The sequence below is a fragment of the Cryptomeria japonica genome, chromosome 1, assembly GCF_030272615.1.
Source record: "Cryptomeria japonica chromosome 1, Sugi_1.0, whole genome shotgun sequence".
NCBI classification, from domain to species: Eukaryota; Viridiplantae; Streptophyta; class Pinopsida; order Cupressales; family Cupressaceae; genus Cryptomeria; species Cryptomeria japonica.
The window spans coordinates 13,693,328-13,702,996 of record NC_081405.1 but is presented as its reverse complement, the minus strand read 5'-3'; positions in this window follow the sequence as shown (position 1 = coordinate 13,702,996).

Sequence of the window (9,669 nt, the reverse complement as noted above, 5' to 3'; positions counted from 1 at the left end):
TTAGACAAGTATATGCTTGTGTGATGCAAATTGTTAGCACCTTAGAATGAGAGAGGATTTGTTAATTTCAAATATAAAATGAACACATAAAATGCTTTTAAATGCAATGATATAGTAATTGAAGAAGTTGAGAAATACAACTTCAGAGATCCCAAGAACACCTGCAAGCAAAATACATGTCACAAGAGAAGAATGGAGACAAAAAGCAATAATGGCTCTGAAGAAAAAGATTATCATTCAAAGAGGGAATGAATAAAAAAGTTATTAAATGCCTAAGTTTAGCTTAAGCGTAGAGTATAATCGACTAATAATTAAATAAATAATTATTAGCCACAACATGATAACTCTAACACCCCCCCCCCAAGATGAACTTATGGAGTAGCTAAAAACAACTAAGTGTTGAAATGTGGCGACTGATCAACAAAGTACTGTACACTCAGCACGTATCTTCGCCGGGGTCTAGGGCCGGGTAGGGGTTCGGGAGCAGTAGCCCCTAAGAAAAGCGGGGGTTCGAGGGCAGGAGCCCCCGAGAAAAAAAAATTTGTCGTTTTTCATTGATGAAAACTGACATTGTAATAAAACCCTAAAAAGGCCGACATTGTTTTTTGCCCTAAAAACGCATGTTATAAGCAGTTGGGATGCTTAAGACATTGTAAGGTTGATGTACTGTTTTTGCTGGATGATAAGAAAGATTGGACGACTGTGTATGGTGGACGTAACCCATTCTGGGTGAACCACGTTAAATCTTTGTGTTATCTGTGTTCTGTTTTATTTCTTTATCTTTTGTATTTGAATCTGCATATAATTGTTAGTTCATATTTGCTTCGGATCTGCTTGAAACCCTAACACTAAGGACTAAAAATACATGTAAACAAAATACATGAAAGTAACAATGGGTCCCGACAACTAGGCCTGATGAGGTACCCACATACAAAAGATCTCTCACAACTGGAGAAAAGGAGAAAACCTAATGGGAAAAACTCCTCTTAGAGAGAGAAATACAAGTGAAGGATTAAAGAAGCCTCCAAACAAGAGAATGTCCTAGAAAAAAGGAACAAAGGATGAACATGAAGAACACCATTGAAGCATGAAGCTGCAAACACTGTCAAGAATAACTGTCGATCTGAAGAACCTCCACTAAAATAGAAGATGATCAGGTAGAGAAGACCGTAATCTGCATGAGTACCCTCAAATAACACTACTCGAATCAGATGGCAAACAAAGGCAAACAACTAAACTCGAAGATACATATGGCAAAAACACCAAAGTCTGAAGAGTTGATCAATCGAAGATGGAAGGTTGCCTCCAAAAATAGGAATGAAAGAGTGTCCATATGGTAAATGATCCATCTCACCGAAATGCATAGGTAACCAGCCATTGCATTTGCCTAGTACATAGGAACAAATATTGAATACATAGCTCACTCCAACACGAAACCAAGGAAGCATTAGAACCAACAACCAACAGGAGAAACCCCCTCTTAATGCTAACAAGGGAGAGGTGACATATACACTGAAATTAAATGGCAAGAAAAACTGCATGACGAAAAACCAGGAACATCAAGAGTGCAACAAAAAGTACAAACATGTATAAAGGCTAGTGTCGTGGAAGGAACACTCACTTGACACACATCATGAGGGTAATGTCATGGAAGGAACACTCGCGTGACAAAGGTAGATGGAAAACAAAGGCAAACATCAAACCTCCCCATGGCACTTTATAATGGAGTATGAGTATAATAAGGCACAAGATGTGCAAGATCCCAAGCATGCAAGGCATAGTGGCACTTTATCTCAGTGTGTTTGCAAAAAAGAAAATGCTCATAAAAAGATGTATACGATGCTCAAAGAAGACAAAAGGCTGGAAATACATGAAGAACAGCCAAAAACAAGTCACCCCACAGAAACGAGAAGCTTTCACGATCTCATATGTCCAAGTAATTCACCAAAGTGTGAAAAAACAAAAAAATGAATAAAATATACCTAGAGTAAAATCTAGAAAAAGTGCATGCATGGTTGTGAAGAGCTCTGAAACACCATCCCAATGTCGTTGGAATTGCGAAAAATGGAGAAACTGGTGAAAAGATATGAGCTCGGGACTGAAAACAACACCTCTGACTTCAAATGGATATAGAATATACCAGAAAAAAAACCAAGTGATGAAACTCACAAATTTGAAAATTAGACAAAAGCATCTTTCCAATGATATCTTGTTTGCCAAAAAATGATATCGTATGCCCAAGTTATCACCAAATCAAAACAAAAAAAACCCTCTTTTAGGGTACAAAGAGGGTCACAAAGGCCAATATGTTGTTTGTACCGCTAATGTCAGCAGAATATTCTGGGAATATTCCCCTGTTGCCTGAAAATAATTTGTCGTCGGAAAAAAAAATCCTCCTCATCGAAAAAAATCGGTGAGTGCTAGAAAATGTCGGTGGGTGTCGAAAAACGTCGACTAGGCCGAAATATCGATGGTGGCCGAAAGGCTCTCAAGAGGTGATCGAGAGGTGGTAGGCGGTCGAACGAAGCAGAAGGCCGACGGTAGGCGGTCAGACGGAGTAGGAGGTCGACGGCAGGCAGTTGGACGGAGCGGTGGCACCTACACGGGGGCTGGAGGGCAGTAGCTGAGAGGCGACAAGGTGGAAGGAGGCGGTCGGTTGCATGGTCGGGGGCGGTGGTCAGAAGACAAGGCCTGCAGGCAGTCGAAAGTCAAGGCCCAGGCGGCGGTGCCTACACGGGGGTTGAAGGGCAGTGGTCGAGACGCAGCCAGTTGCATGGCGGGCAGGAGGCGACGACCCCAAGGCATACGACAGGTAGCTGGGGGGCATGGTCCACAACCTGCTGCAAGCCGTACGGACCTGCAGAGGCTGGCGACCCCCCCTCAAATTGCTTTTTTTTTTAAATGATCCCTTTTTTTCACAATTTTTTTTTGCATTCGGCCTAGGTATGTCGTTAAACTGCTAAAAAAAATTAATAATATTTTTCTCGAAATTCATGCCCAAAAAAAGGCAAAAAGCCAAAAAAAAAATCCAGAACCAAAGTTGTCCAAATTGGACAAATTTTATATGAAAATGGGGGTTTTTTGGTGTTTTGAGATATACGATGAAGTCCGTTTGAGCCCAAAATGCCCAAAAACAAAGAAGTACCCCATATCCAAATAAATAAGTTCTGAAAAACTTGAAACCCTAGCCTCAAAAAATCTTCTGAAAAATCAAGAACAAGTAGAAGCAGATGTAGGCTTTGATACCATAAAGAAGTTAAGAAATACAACTTCAGAGATCCCAAGAACACCTGCAAGCAAAATACCTGTCACAAAAGAAGAATGGAGGCAAAAAGCAATAATGGCTCTAAAGAAAAAGATTATCATTCAGAGAGGGAATGAATAAAAAAGTACAATACAATCCTTATAAGAGGAGATTAGCAATCCTAAAGGTGTGAAACCCTAAAGAAACCCAAAAGGGATAAAGTCTGTTTAATAATTAAAATAATTATTAAATACCTACAATATTATTAAATGCCTAAGTTTAGCTTAAGCATAGAGTATAACAGAAATAATTATTAGCCACAACATGATATCTCTAATAGTAATAAATTCTCATTTTTTTGTTGAAGTAGCCCTTGGCAAGAAAGGTAGAAGAAAAGGTCAGCCAAATTTTGAATTTGAAGGCGTCGAGTTCTCAACTATAAGATCTACCCCATGACCACGGAAATTATTTGACATAAAAAGGATCTAATTAACATTGATAGTGAGTATTTGGAAATATATGCATATAATAGGTGCAATAAATATACAAAGAGGGCAAATGTATAGAGATGTATGAACATATGGATAGAGTAAGGAATAACTGTATAGGAATGTGTGTGATGAATAGGTAGGTGGAATAGGGTAAGGAACCAAACTTTACACAAAAAAAATTGTCAATGTGAATATATGAAGGCACTCTCCTCAAAATGGGCCAAAACTAAAGGGAAAATGGCATGGAAATTGTAAAGTTCATCATTACATGTTGCCCCCATGGAGAGGTATATGTGAATTCTAGAATGATCGTATATCTCAATGTATACAACACTCACAAACATGAATAAAGTGTATATTCAAGCACCAAAGGATGGGGATGTCCATATAAAGTAATGACCTTTTAAGGTATCATCATGTAAGTGTGTCCTTCAATATGCACTCCCCATGGGAACCTACAAAATAGAGGAAAGATATGCAAGGAGTATCTTTTATAACACGAGTAGGAAGAAATACAATATGTTCATCTAAACATTTTTAAGAAAGAGAGGATAAAATCCAAAAAAGCATAAAGTGGTAATGATATCTTCCACAAATGCATAAAGTGGTAATGATCTATCTTACTTAGTGATAGACTATAACACGTGTCATGTTCTAAAGATGAGTTTTTGCAAGCACCTATAACTATTTACAAAATTCAACATGAGAGAATTAGTGATAGAATACGCCCCTTAAAAATGATTGCATTTATAGTTGTGAGAATTTGCCTATAACAACCCAAGATCTAGAGGCCAATGAATATCACAGAAGCAAGAGAAAATAAAATAGACAAGAACAAACTGTATTCTCGTCAATGATGCAATAAGATCAACTAGATCATCAATTGGACTGGATTGGATTACATACAATGTAAATGAGTCTGCTTATAAAGGCAAGGCCATAGAGAAATGAGAGCACACATTAATGACATGTGGCCCAATAAGATACAAGGGTAGGTAGGAGAAATAATAGAATATTCCACTAAAGGTGGATCGCCCACCAAATGTGAATTTCTCCTACAACTATCTTCCCTATATGTGCAATTCTCTTAGTGTCTCATATGCAAATTACTATGAAATGCATTATCCTAATTCAACTTAAGTAAAGTGTAATTATGAGATATTATTTACACCAACACCCCCTCCTTAAGCGCAACTTAGGGGAATGTAGACTCAAGCTAAAAATGCAAGTTGGGTCCTGACTACTAGGTCATGTTAGGTACCCATGTACAAATGCAGTGGAATCTCTCACAAATAGAGAAAGAAAGAAAAACCCAATGGGAAAAAAATCCCCCCAAAAAGAGAATGAAAGCACACAATGCTCTCAATGATGTATGAGAAGAATAAAACCTCATGTGAGGAAAAAATCCCCCCCATAAGAGAGAAGAGAAAAGACCATGAAGCCCCCCCCCCCCCCTTCAATGTAGAATCTCCTACATGGATACTCCAATGATGTTGACAAAAAATTATCCCCATTAGGAAGAAATTGAGCCAATGTTACACCAAGAATGTCAAAGTGTGACAAAAGCAGGTACCGTTGTTAATAAAGAACTGATGATGAATCTCTCACTATAACAAAATGAAGATCAAGCATGGAGACACCTACTTGAGCATCGACTGGATACTCATCAATGGCAGATTGGTACAATCTAAGTCTCATTGGAGCCATGCACAAACTGGTACAATCTAAGTCTCAATTGGAGCCATGCACCAAGTCTCGCAAGATATTTCCTAATTTACGGAGTACAGGAAGATTACATCCAATATGACCCAACCAAAGTCCAGAGGGTCCTCAAAGAGAACAGTTTGGACCACACAGCAAGAGTAACACAATGGAAGCAACAACAATACATGGAGAGAATGTTAATTCAGACATCTACAACATCATAGATTCACCATAAACCAGTCTACAACATCTGGTGTACATACAGGCTTACAGACCTAGAACAACTTACGTTATAGATTAAAATCCATTCAGACCTCCAAGAGGTACCCAAATTACATAACATGAATTCATCCTCATAAGATCTCTCACTCTCTCCCTAAGGATCAACTACAACAATATAAATAGCATCCAAAACACGTTCGGGTCGGGCACTAAAGATTACATTCTCCAAAGACAAGAAAATGAAACATGTAAGATAGGTCAGACCCACAGCGTGAATATCACCTCCACCAAAGACAATAACGAAGTGTGGACCACCAAAGAAGGTCGGCCAATGGCCTAGGAACATTGTGTGTGGTGCCCATTAGATCTACAAGAGAAGAAATCTCCAACTAGCCGTTAAGCTCAAAACTGCTCTGGAACCAAGAAACAACCAATCCAGAAGCAATAACTTGTCGAAAAAAGAGTCCAAATGAATTGGGAATCTATAAAAAGGAATAAGAACGCATCTGAAAGCCAAGAATATGATCCTGAACAAAAAAGGAACAAGTACCAAAGAATTCTGGAAGTGCACAGAAATAACAACACTGAATAAGAACAACTGAAAAGCAAATATATTTTTTGGTTGATGCAAGATTGCTCATCGACTGGGGATGCTTTTGCATTAGACACCCTGGGTAGAAAAAGATGTTCCATGAGAGGCAACTCATGAACATAAAAAATGTCTTCTTTGTCTGCAAATTTCTTCCTCCTTACCTCTTCTGGTAACTCAGCTGAATTTCCCAACTTATTTTCCTCTTCTCCCCTTTTTCCTTGTTTCATACATGTACACTGTCTCTTATTACCACTCTCTTTCCTCCACAAATATCTATTCCTTCCACTGAAACTCAAGTCTCATCTACCACCACAACTCTAACTTCACTGCCATCCGGTATCATCTTGCTAACAAATCCAGCCACAAGATCCTTCTTCAAATCCATGCCATCATCCGATATAACCTCTACATCATGCTTCTCAACATGGCAACTCTTCACAAGGCTCAAGTTCTTCACTCCCTTCTTCTTCTCCTCCAAAGAAGCCAAAGTAAACTTCTGGCCATCCTTCTCAATAGTGATCAAGTTTCTTTTACAATCATAGATAGCTCCTCTATCACACTACCAACGTCTACCCAGCAAAACATGACAAGCACTCATAGACACAACATCACACAAGACTTCATTTTTGGAAGGTCCAATATTAAAATTCACCAAGCACTGCTCTCTCACCTCTACCACATGATCATCTTTCAACCGACTCACCTTGTAAGGACAAGGATGCCCAAGCCTCTTCAAACCAAGCTTTCCTACCATCTCCTTTGATACGAAATTTTCAGTTTTACCATTATCCACAATAACCTTACAACACTTACCACCTGATTTGCATACAGTCCAAAAAATATTCTTCCTTTGTGTAGGTTTGGTTTCTTCTTTGCTTTGCTCCACCAAGACTCTTCTAAACATAATGGATTCTCCCTGCTCCAGTGCTATCATGCTCTCCTTTGTAGCTCCAATATCTGGTTCCTCATGTGCTATGAAATTCCTTGCCATTCCTTTATCAGTTCCCAAGAAACACTCATAAGATCTATGTTTGGTTTCTCCACACTTAAAACATTTACCCAAGAATTCCATGTCGCTACTACCATTCCCTTTTCTTTGTGTCTTATGATCTGGTTCTTTACTCCATTTAGATCTTGATTCATCTTCAGTAGTCTGCTTCTCCATATTGTCACTCATCTGCCCTCTATTTACTGCATATCTCTCTCTTCCCTTAGGGTTATTTTGTTGTCTTCTTTTCACTTTATCTTCAGCCTTCAAAGCATATTGGTAGGTTTCCTCAATTGTAAAAATATTCAACATACTCATCTCATCTTGAATGTTAAATCCAAGTCCATTTATGTATCTAGCCACCTTCTCTTTGTCCATCTCTCTATGTTCAGATCTGATCATCACCTTGTAGAATTCCTTAATATACTCTTTCACACTCATGTTCATCTATTTCAAGTTCTACAACTTCTTAAACAATTCCAACTCATAGTCTCCCAAAACGAATTTAGCCTTCAATCTTGCAACCATATGTCTCCACCGGGTGATTTTCATCTCACCTTTCTCCACTCTATCTCTTCGCAGCTCTTTCCACCATAAAGAAACATGATCTTTCAACTTAGTTTGTGCTAACCTAACCCTCTATAGATCTCTAATATCCTCAAACTCAAAGCAGTCCTCCAATTCTTTGATCCAGTCTATCAGGTCTTCCAAATTCAACGTACCTGAAAAGTTAGAAACCTCCACTTTATGAACCTTACTTGTGTCACCACTCCAAGAAATATTTCTTCTCTTTCATCTTTCGGTCCTTCAACCTCTTCGACCTTTGGTTCCTCTCCAGCCTCTTCATACTCATCCTTCGATTCTGGATTCCTCTACAAACCAGCCAACAAGTTTCGAATCTCATTCCTCATCTCATTTTTGAAATCCTCCATCATCTTCTCTACCCTTCGAGGGTTCATCCTTATCGACGGGATCTCCTCCTTTGTTCTGGTGCAACTACCTCAGCTCGGCGATCTGACTACAAGTTTCAATTGCCTCTCCAACGACGATCTATTGAACACACCTGCAGCTTGCCTCAAATCGGTAATTTGTTCACCCAAAGGAATGCCTCAAGGTTCGTAATCAACTTTGATACCATCTGATGCAGCCAAAGTCCAGAGGGTCTTCAAAGAGAACAGTCTGAACCATGCAACAAGAGTAACACATTGGAAGCAACAACAATACATAGAGAAAATATTAATTCAAACATCCACAACATCATAGAATCACCATAAACCAGCTGACAACATCCGGTGTACATACAGGCTTATAAGCCTAGAATAGCTTACGCTCCAAATTACAATCCATCCGGACCTCCAAGAGGTATCCAAATTACATAACATGAATTCATCCACATACAATCTCTCACTCTCTCCCTAAGGGTCAATTACAACAATATAAATAGCATCCAGAACACATTCGGGTCGGCCACAAAAGATCGCATTCTCCAAAGACAAGAAAATGAAACATGTAAAATAGGTCGGATCCAAAGCTTGAATATCACCTCCACCAAAGACAATTACAAAGTGTGGACCACCAAAGAAGGTCGGCCAGGGCCTAGGAACATCATGTGTGGTGCCAATTAGATCCGCAAGTTGAGAAATTGCTCCACAAGAGAAGAAATATCCAACTAGCCGTTAAGCTCAAAAATTGCTCTGGAACCAAGAAACAACCAATCCGGAAGCAATAACTTGTTGAAAAAGAGTCCAAATGAACTGAAAATCTAGAACAAGGAATAAGAACATGTCTGAAAGCCAAGAATCTGATTCGCAATGAAAAAGGAACAACTACTAGAGAATTCTGGAAGTAACACAAAAACAACACTGAACAAGAACAACTGAAAAGCAAATATATTTTTTGGTTGATGCAAGATTGCTCATTGACCAGGGATGCTCATGCATCACAATATGTCATCAATGAAAAGGTACAAAAAAAGAATGGCACTTTATATTAGTGCGTTACAACATAACTCATGCAAGAGAATACGACATGATGATGCAAATGTAGAAACATGAAGATGATGCCACCAAAAAAGATGCCCTATAGAAGACTGTAGATGAAGATGCCTTCGATTGGAATGTCACCAAGAAAAATTATTAAAAATTAATAAAGATTTTTATTTTTATTTTTTTGAAAAAATACTTTATTAGAAAAGAAAAAAAAAAAAAAAATTAGGTTAAAATTTTTTATTAAAAATAATAATAAAGAAAAAAAAAGATTTTTTAGCATTTAAAGAAAACACATTAAAAAAATTATTTAAAGAACATTAAAAACAAATAAAAACCCCTACGATGGCAGGGGGTCTACCCATGCCACAGTTGAGGTCATGTCGCCACGGGCCTATGGTCCCTGCAGTACCTCTATGCAAGGGTCTCGCATGGTACCACTA